This window comes from Malania oleifera, chromosome 4 (assembly GCF_029873635.1).
Source record: "Malania oleifera isolate guangnan ecotype guangnan chromosome 4, ASM2987363v1, whole genome shotgun sequence".
Classification (NCBI taxonomy): Eukaryota; Viridiplantae; Streptophyta; class Magnoliopsida; order Santalales; family Ximeniaceae; genus Malania; species Malania oleifera.
In genome coordinates, this window is record NC_080420.1 from 43,193,758 (window position 1) to 43,205,141 (window position 11,384).

The 11,384-nt window shown below is 35.0% G+C and overlaps 1 non-coding gene across 1 annotated transcript; it reads left to right on the forward strand.

The window, feature by feature from the left end:
- The first annotated feature begins 2,982 nt into the window (after positions 1–2,982).
- LOC131154620 (small nucleolar RNA R71) lies at positions 2,983–3,088 on the forward strand. The gene has a single exon (XR_009136538.1). It is a non-coding gene; the product is annotated as a small nucleolar RNA R71 (small nucleolar RNA).
- The last annotated feature ends 8,296 nt before the right edge of the window (positions 3,089–11,384 follow it).

An 11,384-nucleotide genomic window follows, 5' to 3' on the forward strand; every position in this document is an offset into this window, starting at 1 on the left:
TAGTCATATACCCGAGTTTACTAACACATCCACAAATACATTTATACAGATTTAGAATAAATTCTATTATTACAACCCTCCAAAAAGGAACTTTATCTTTGTTTAATACAGGGTCAAATGCTTACGTAAGCTAAACCAACAATAATCCCCCCAATCCCTTTAGCTACTAGGACCGACAAACTAACGGACCTGAAAACAAAGGTTCTATAATAGGGTGAGACACCTCTCAATAAGTAAGAAAGTGTTACAACAGTGTGTGACTGCATATATGCACATTTTCATACAAATTCATACATTTGAAACATTTGTTTATAATGCTGTAACATATAACATTTATCTGCACATCAAGCATTTAAATCATGCATATGATTATTAGAACAATGAGCAGCTTATCATACATATATTGCCTATTTACCCCCTGGCATGGGTTGTGCACTGATATCTCCAATAATGCCCTGTTCGTGTAGGCATATGTCAAGTATCTAATATAGTCCGACTGCCCCATCTGGTTTATTATTTCACTAGTGGTTTCATTACACCTGCTAGCCGACTATCTATGTACCCACACTGATTTTAAACATGTGTTGTTGCACTGTACCCTTCCAGTTGAGGAATTCCCTACCATTGGGAGTATCTTTCAACTCTTTAATGAAGCTTTTTCAACTTCTCACATTGGAGTATCTTTCAACCCCTATTACTGGAGTATCTTTCAACTCCTTTGGTAGCAAGCTGTGGTTCCATCTATCATATATAAAATTTATAGAAAAATATAGTAACCTGTGCAATTCCAGTATTTTCACAAATTCAGATAATCACATCGGGTTCAAACCGGCACCTATCCACTCAGTTTACCCTTTTTACATATATATAGCTCAGTGTATAATCGGCCTCTGATTTCCACATTTTCAGTATAACAAATTAGAACCCGTTCTCATAATCTATATCGATAGTATAGAAAATTCATGCATTTTCATTTCAATATATATCACACGAGTTTAGTCCAAAAATATGCTAAATGATATAAATCCAATAACCATCACTTAAAAAGAAAAGTAAAAGATTCAAGCATCTCCTATTACAATAAAAATTCAAATAAGTAATTTTCATAAGATTTGGAGATCATATGCCAAAATCCTCGTTTTTACCAAAAATCATAAAATCGTAAAACCGACATTTCTACTCAGTAGAATTTAGCAAATAAGTAGTTAAATCATACATATAAATATAAACTAACTTTTTAGCGGTTTAGTTTTTCGAAAATGCTGTTGTAATCAATTTCCCCTTACCTTAAACTCGATATGAAACTTCGTATGAAAACAATCCAAACCGACAACCCGGGATCCTGAAAACCTAAAACCATAGAACATAACCTTACTATAATTTCGACTACTATCCAAATATCCAATCAAAAATAAGATCAGATCCTTACCTTGATTTTTGGAAAAACCTGAAAATCCTCAAAATAACGATTCGATCCGCTAAAGTAGTAGAGTTTCCTCTTCTGATCCACGCAGTATCCTCCGTTTTTAGAAACGGACGATGAATAGCAAAGAATCTTAGAGGGAGAGAGAAATTTCATAGGTAGAGAGAGAGAGAGAGAGAGAGAGAGATTTTGGGAGCAAAGTTAGCTTCTAAGCAACCAAAATGGACATTTATAAGGCCTTTGACCAAGTCCAACTCGTCGACAAGGCGGCATCTTCATCGACGTACCCACCACACAGCTCGTCGATGAGGCCATCCCTTCTCGCCAAGTCCAAGTTCTGGATATTTCTCTAATCCGCTCAGTATTTGCTCGTCGACGAGGCTCTAAATTTCTTCGATGAGGATCCAAAGGACTTCATCGACAAACCCAGGTTATACTGGTTTGGGTCTCTACATGGAGGATATGGCACTACAAGAGCATAATAAAGCAATGCTCTATCATTAAAGGAGGTGGGTATCTCGGCATTAGTTACTAGATTAGAGGAAGGAGGGTTACATGATTCAACACGTGGCTCTACCCTCATCTTCTCCTTACCCTTTCCTTGGTTTAACTTCTCCTCAACCCTATTATTTATCCCCCTACCACTCCTAAGGGTGGTCATAGCCTAGGTTTGCTTATGATATGTTGAATGACTAGCAGCCAGCTCACACTCTACCTCGTATTGGCCTTTTGGGTTCACGAGAGGCTAACTTCGCAACTTTCTCTTATCTCTCATACTCAATGATGTAGTTATTTAGTCCATGGTGGCCTCTAGCTTCATAATAGATTGAGGGTGGGAGTGGAGTATTTGTCGATCAACTTGATGATCAGCCTGGATACTCTTAAGGGCTTTCAACACTATCTCTTGAAAACAGTTATCATAATGTGGTTGAGGAAGAGATGGATGTTGATAAGCTAATCGTCAAGGGATAGACATGGGAGGATTTTGAAATGGGCGAGGATGTGGAGCACTAGGTGATTGTTGAGGTCTTTGGGTTGAATAACCCAAAGCTTGAGGCCTGTAGGAGAAGTTAGGATCTTTAGTCCACCTGGTATTATACTTATTAGAGTATGGATCATTAATTGCCTTATCATACCAATTATAGGCGGAATTATATTTTTCCTGCACAAAACTCAGGTGAGGGAGGCACATAGGGGCAAGTATAGCTAGTATAGGAAAGATTAAAGCATATGGAACACACCTCTACTCAAGCTCCCAACTGAGATTGTTGTCTTAAGGACAAAACCTGATCAAGTTTCTTACAAATGGTGTGCAGAGTGAGTGCAAGGTCATGGCTAGCTGCCAACTCCTAAACTCCTTTAGAATTGGAAGTAGAAGGTTGGAAAGGTTTACGAGCAGTGATGATATGGTGTTGACAATTTTCAGTGAGGGTCTCAAAGGGAGTCCAAGCTTCATTCTCATGCTTTGTGAGGAAAATACTTCCACATGAAGCATCGACCATGGATTTATCACACTCAACTAACTCTCATAGAAGGTTTGCACTAATTGCAACCTAGGTACCTGATGATGTGGGCATTTACATAAAAGGTCCCTAAAGCGCTCCTAGGTCTCAAAATATTGCTCGCCATCTATTTGTGAGAAACTAGTGACGACCTTCTTGAGCTAGTTAGTTTTCCCAATGGGGAAGTACTTTTTCAAGAATTTGTGCTGCATGGTGGCCTAAGTAGTCACTAAGTTTGGCTTTAAAGAATTCAACCAATATTTGGCTCTGTCCTTCAGAGAGAATGGAAATAACCTATGTCGAAGGAGATTCGAATGGTGGAGAAAATTTCTAGAAGCTCATCAAGATGCTTGTATGGATTTTCATTCAAATTCTTGCAAAATTTGGGAAGCATCAAGATGGTGGAAGTCTTGATTTCAAATTGTGCTGCCTTGACATTTGGGAACTAGATGCAAGACAGCAAGGTATATACATTAGGGGTGAAGTAGTCCCTAAGGGACCAAAGAGGTTGCTCCTCCACCAGCGGTTGGTGGAGAGCAAAAGGGTCCGGGTTTTGATTTGGATGATGGTAAACCAAAACTAGTGGACGTTAGGCCATGATTTTAGGTCAATCAATCCGCTCGAGTGGCATATGGTAGCAATGGTGCACTAGTCGTCCAAAGCACAATCAAGAACTGGGGTATACCCTATCCAGCGAACATAAATCATACCCTATTACGCACAATTGACTGAATCCTAAACCATTCTTTCCTATCCCATAGGGTTTCATCACAACCAAAGAACTAAATGTCTAGGAAATTAAAGACATGGCATTGAAATTTTAGAATTTAAATCAAAGCAATGTCAATTACAAATAATTGAAAATGACACCAATCAAAACTAGAATGCATGTCACTAGCTATTTGGAAATGTAATTGAGAACCAATTTAATCTATGCGGCAGCAATCAAAACCTGAAGGTTGTCACAGGCCTTCAAAGAATTTGAATAGAAACCAGACATGAAATTAAAAGAAAGCAATAAATCTATGATATGGCACCGATCAGAACTTGAAAGCCTATCACTAGCGTCTCAAGACATCGATTGGAAACCAGACATGAAACTAAAGAAAGCATGAAAGCCTAATCTAAATGGCACCCAATGACACTCCAGGTCTGTCACTAACCAAAGAGGGGCCAAAAGTGCACCCAAATTGATTAGTCCCAAAAATGCATCATTTCAAGTTCGTCAACGAATCGGCCTCCTCATTGATGAATAGCCTTCATGGGGTTGTCGATGAATCACTTGAACTCGTCGGCTAAAGCCAGCCTATAAATAGCGAAACTCTCATTTTTAAGCATTATTCCTCTCTTCCTCGTAGTCTCTCTCTCTCTCTCTCTCTCTCTCTTTGATTCCGCCTTTGTTATAGCCCATATTGACAATCGAGAACCGCCACGAGGTTCGTGGGAGGATTCTCTACAACTAAGCCGGAGTAGATTTTCAATTTGGAGTTTCGAGGCATCATCGTAAAATCAGGGCAAGTAAGATATTTTAGGATTTGATGGGTTATTTAAAGTACTCAGAACCTTGGAGCTGTTATACGAGAACTATTTTATGAGTTGACTTGACTAATGTGGGAAAAATGTGATTTTTAGGGTTTTGAGTTTCAGATGCCTCGGGTGTTTATGAGCTTCTCAATAAGTCAGGTAAGGGTAATAAATTAGAACAGGTATTTTGAGTACTACTGGTTGAGTTAATACCTGCAAATGAGAATATGCTATTTTGCTTGAAACTATTATGATATAAATATCAGATAAAAATTGTGTGGCATATGAGTAATACTGAATTGTGATGTTTTGAAATGTGAAACATGATTATACAAATGTTTTCTATGATAAATAGGGAAATATGAAAATATGATATGTTTATGATGAAATTTGGAAATTCACAAAATGAGATAATATATATATATATATATATATATATATATATATATATATATTATGAGAATGAAATGTGTATTGAAAAGATGGGAAGAAATAGAAAATGAGGAGAATATTGAAATGTGATATATACCATTATGAAATGAGATATGAATGTGAATATGGTAATGTGAATGTTGAAATGTGAATATTGGAATATGAATAAGAAAATGTGAATATGGGAATGTGAATGTTGAAATGTGAATACTAGAATACGAATATGAAAATGTGAATATGGGAAAGTGAATGTTGAAATGTGAATGATGGAATATGAATATGAAAATGTGAATATGGGAAAGGGAATGTTGAAATATGAATGTTGGAATATTAATATGAAAATGTGAATACCGTGATGTGGAAGTTGAAATATGAAAATGAAAATGGGAATATTGCAATGTGAATACTGCAATGTGTATACTGAAATGTCAATGCTAAAAATGCAAATATTGCAATGTGAATGCTGCAATATGAATACTGAAATGAAAATGTGAAATGTGAATGATGAAATGTGGAACGAGAACCCTAATGGACAATTGTTGTTATTGAGCATGGTACTGTTGCTAGTGAGGTGTTAGTGCAACCACACGGTATCGTAATAAGTGTGGTGTTGGCAGTCGATTGAGCTAATGAGAAGGGTAGTTTTGCCCCCTGGGTCTGGACTAGGGTTATGGTAGGCCAATCGTACTATAGACGCATAGATGGATTTCATATTTTGATCTAACTAGGAAGGCCAACCGCAGTTAGATCCAGTCTTCGTGCCACACAACCTTGACCATGGGGGGAAGCATGGCGTGGAGAGAATCAACATTGACCATGGGGAGAAGCATGGCGTGGAGAATATCTTTAAGGTGGCACAACCTCGACCATGGGGTGAAGTCATGGCATGGAAAGAATATCCTCAGGGCATCCATGAGTTACAGATGAGGATGTATTGGTTACCGAGGACACTCATGTGTTAGATGATGAAATGAAATTGAAAGTGAAAAGAAAGAGCGTGTGTTTAATAACATACATAAATAAGGCGGTGTAAAGCTCTCCACCTGAGGGTTTATTGAGAAAGGTGAGTACCTTGATAAGTATCAGTTGTAGCCGTGCCCGAGTTAGTTGGGTAGGGTTACAAACAATATCATAGTAGAGGGGAGCTACATGTATGGGTGTGTAATATCCCCTATCCTCATGAACTTTCGGTGATAAATTTGGATTACATGTGAATGAGATGAAAAATAGAAATAAAGCTTATAAAGGATTGTGTTTTATATCTATATAATTATAAGAATGATTGGTGTATTTTCTTAGATGTTGTTATCACTGAAATGTATATGTATATTATGATATAATGAAACTCATACTACCACACACTACAAATAATTTATTCTGTCTTATTGAGACATGTCTCACCCAAATATCTAAATATTTTAGGGAACCGTGATAGGCCTAGTGATAAAGCTTTGAGATAGAGGGGGAGCTGATACCCTGATTACACAGGGTGAGTGTTTTGAGTTAGGGGATGGAGGATTCCCTTAGAGTATTGTTTGATATTGGGAACATGTTAAATATTTATATGTGTATCGTTGTTTAGTACTCTGGCTATTTGTATTTTGGATGATTTGTATATATTGACTTCCACTAATAGGGTGGTTTATATAAGTTTGACTATTTACCCGGTACCCACTTCGGGTCAGGTTATGTTTAAACGGTATCAGAGATTTTGATGTGGCCAATGTGCGATTTAACTATGAATTTATTATTAATTATTGAAAAAAAATGGTATGAAAATCGGGGCATCACAACTTGTATTGTATTTCTTGTATGTCTTTACAAGAATCTGACCTCTATTTATACACATATATTGATAGCTAACTAACAAAACTAACATAAATAATATACTGAAAACTATCGATAGTTTAGTTAATGGTTACATCGATGGTTTAGCCTCGAGAAGAAACTGTTGACATTTTGTCTAAATTCATCTATTGTTTCATTCTATAGCCCAGCTTCCTTGTTTTTTCTCACCATGCTTTCCTTATGCATGTGTTCCTTTAAATACGAGCCACATTAAATATTTAATAAATGGGCTCACCCAATGAACTAATATTGCTTGATAATCTATTGTGGAATTATAATATTTAAAAATCTATAAATAAATGGAGAAAAAATATGTATTCTCATTAACCCGTACATTACACTACCATTGGAAGTCAAAACATTTGTTTAGACTTGATAAAATAGATAAAAGTTCATTACTCCGAACTAAATCTATTTTGCTTAAAACAATTCAAATTTAATCTGTTCGTTAAATGAGTCGGATGAGAATTACAATTTAACTATCCAACTATATATTTACATAATTTATTATGGATTTTTTTATGTAATCAACTTTTCTAGGTTTAAAATGGATGCTATAATGTTACAAATTAAAAAGTTTAAAATATTTATTCTTTTTATATTTAAATTTATATAAAAAAATTTAATTTTAAATTGTAAGTTTCTTCAACTATTAAGATTTAGGTTTCACGAATGGCTATGTTTTTTTTTATCTAAATTTAAATGAATTTTACATTAATGATTGTAATTTTAAGATATTTATGTTTTTCTTTTTAGCAATGTTTTAAAGTTTATTAAATTAAAAATTGAAACGCAACATCAATTATTATGTTAATAAATAAGTTACCCACTAAATTAGGATAAAAAAATATGTGGAATGACAAATTATTTGTCAATTTCTATGGATTCTCCATCAACTTCCATAAATTACCTGATCTAAATCACCACCTAATTGAGTGGAATATGGATTTAAATTTACTCACATGATAATTGGCCTTATAATCTGCCATTCATTAGTCGATCTTATCCACTTTCTTAGGTCAACACTTATTCATAGTCATTGACGCAACGTCCTAGAAAAGGGTTCGAAATAGCGAGGGGCAATATTAATATAGGTTTGATGGAGTCGTCACTAACCTATTATTTACCTAGGTGCGGTTAGTTCGTTTAATTACTAACCATTGATTGGTCCTTAGACAAATCTTAAGGCCAAGGAATCAGTAGACTTGATCTGCTTATACTAAAGTAGGGATCAGGAATTCAGTTACGTGAGAAAAATGTAATGGTACCCCTTACACACTCGTTCTACGAACAATACTTAATTAATTATGAATTATCCTTAATTTGAATTTGTTGACTTTTTGAGTTCGATCCCATTTTGATAATGACAAATCATAAGAATGTCATTTGTGCATTTAGTACTTGAAAAAATTTACTTTTCAGAAAGCACATACGGTAAAGGTAAAATGGAAGTCATGAGGTACTTAAAGAACACATATGTGGCCCATTCCATGGCAAATGGAAGAGCAACGGGTGAAGACACAGTTTTTTAGTTATATTGTATTTAGTTTCAATTGTAAATGCATGCCTAACTTGATCTGATTTGAAGCTCAATAATGACCTTATATTAACCTCAGGAACTCAAACTTTTCGTGGAAAATGTTTCACTTAAAAAGTTAAACAATTACAAAAGGTTTGAAATGATTTTGAAGTCAAAATAGAGCTTAAAATTCAATTTTCTAAAGGGGTTAGTCAATCGGCTCATAAGCCTAGGTGACCTGAATCAAAGAATGGTTGAAGGTTAATTTTTATAAAAGGACTAGTCGATTGGTTCATAAGCCCGATCTACCAACACTCATGTAGGTATGATCTCGCAGACCGGATCATCGGCCTGGCAGATCGAACTGCACTAAAAGGAAAATCGTCCATTAGTCCGTCGACCGAACCTTGGGTCCGTCGACCAGAACTCTCAAGTTGACGCTTATTTTGAGTAGAAAATGATCATAAAATTCAAAATTCATTATTATTATTATATTACCAAACAACCATAAAATGGTCATATTTTGAATTTGGCTATAAAGACCAAGCTCAAAACCTTTGTAAACACTTTCGCTAATATAATTTCATACTCTCACATATTTGGGCATTTCATTTACTAATTTTCTCAAATCAAAGATCATCTACTCTCTTATACTCAATTATTGCAAAAACTATTTTGAGAGAAAACCCTAACTTCTCCTACTCTTGGTTTTTAAAATCATTTTGAGAGAAATCATTTATTGCTCATGAATCTTTGAAGAAGCATTTATTGTACATTTATTTTCACATCAACGGTCAAGTACTCTCATCTAAGTACTCTCATCTACTCTCATTTTTTTTTTCAAAAATATGTTTTAAGAAAAACACTTAAACTCCACAGAGCTTAAATCTCATATTGTGAGAGTGCATTGGGTTTTCCATTGTACAAACTAGCTTATTAAAGAAGCATTTTATTGTACACAAAAATATCATTCTCATTTGTTTTTTCGCGGTTTGGGTTTTGAACCATACCAAGCGAGAGCATATTGCTTGGAGAGGTAGCTCCGCTTATAAGGAGTGGTATAATGGGTATCTTTGCTCAATTGAAGGAGTGTTGTAACAGGTGGCATTACCTTGGTTGAAGGAGTGTTTATTGGAAATCCTTAACCGGTTGCCATGAGGTGAGGATGTAAGCAGGAATAGCCAAACTTCGTAAAAATCTTGGTGTTTGCTTCCTCTATCCCTACTCTCATTTACATTTATGTATTTGATTGATTGAATAATTTTTTCATTTGACATTAATTGTATGTTAAAATATTTGTAGCATTTGAGATTGATTGAGAAACCCTAAAACTCTAGGTTGTGTTTTAAAATATGGCAAAAGTTGACCTAGATTTTTAAAATATCTAATTCACTCCCCCTCTTGGAATTACACCAAAAATCAAAATTAGTATTAGAGCCTTGTTACAAAAAGGTTAAACGTAATTGTTAAAGATCACATTGCTCATCTTGGTGTATCCCCTTTTGGTAAGCGACAATCATCTTCATGCCCTCCAATTTTTTGTGGTGTTAACTACACCTTTGGGAAACAAAGAATGAGAATTTTTCTTCAAAATATAGATTGGAGAGTGTGGAGGGTTGTAGCCAAAGGAAACTATATACCTATGGCAACTGTTGAAGGTAAAGGTGTTCTAAAATCTGAGGACGATTTTAGTGAAGATGACATGAAATTAGTACAAGTAAATGTTAGTGCCATGAATGCTTCATACTGTGCTTTATATGAAAATGAATTTAATAGAATCATAGCTTGTAAAACTACTAAAAAGATTTGGGATAAACTAAAGATCACATATGAAGGGACTAAGGATGTTAAGGATAGTCATATAGATATGCTTACTAGTTATATGAAGCTTTCAAAATTACTTCTAGTGAATCTATACAATCTATGTACACTAGATTCACACACATCACAAATTCTTTAAATGCTCTTAGAAAAACATATCCTACTTGTGAAATGATCAGGAAAGTACTCATAGGACTACCTCAAATATGGGAGCCAAAAGCAACAGCTATATCTAAAAGGAGGAATTTGAAAGAAATGACGTAGGACGAGCTCATTGGATCCCTTATCAGATACAAAATGGCGATTAACGAGAGAATAAACGAGCAGAGTAGAACAAAGAAAGTTACAGCTCTCAAAGCTTCAACTAGTACTTTTAGTAAGGAAAGTAATCAAGACTTTGATGAGGACATGGCCTTGTTGACCAAAAAGTTCAACAAGTTCTTTAAAAAGAATGGGAGATCTTCCAGAAAATATTAGGGCTTAAGAAGAGAAAAGGGAGAGTCAAACAAGAGAAAATAGAAGTCAAATCCTACAACATGCTACAACTGCAAAGAAGTTGGTCACATCAAGTTGGAGTGTCCATAGCTCAAGAAAGACTCCAAAAAGAAAAAGAAGGTGATGAAAGTTGTCACTTGGGAAAAATCGAGTTCCAACAATTCTGACAGCGACTCCAGCAAAAATGAAGTTGCAAATATGTGCCTAATGCACACAACAACCATGTGGTATAACCTTGTTCCTCTCTTTCATATTATTCTAGTGATGATTCTGATATTGATACCATGCCATCTTACGAAGAATTGCAATAGTAGTATCTTAGTGTTCTTAAAGTGTTTGAGAAAATAACTAAAAGAAACATTGACTTGAAAAATAAAATTGAAGAATTGTCAAAGGTTTTAGAAAATCAAAAGGAGTCTTATTCCTTGTTGATAAAAGAAAAGGAGTTGAAAATTGCGAGTTTAGAAAGAAAATTGGAAGTGACTCCCAAATCATTTACAAGTTCACAGAAGGAAAAAGCAATTTTGAAAAACTCCTAGGTGCTCAAAGAAAATCTCTATACAAGGAAGGAATTGGTTTTAATGTAAAAGAAAATAGGAAACATAAAAATCTATACATGGGCTATTTTGTATGGGAATCAAAATCGTATACTCCCTCTAAAGTTTCTTACCACATGTTTTAAATGTAAGAAGAGAGGCCACATTAAATTTGACTGTCCATTCAAAAATAAGGACACTAAATCTAAGATGGTCTAGAGAGTTAAAGGAGAATCGGGTACTAACCCCAAGGACCCAAAAAAATTTGGGTACCGAAAATAGTC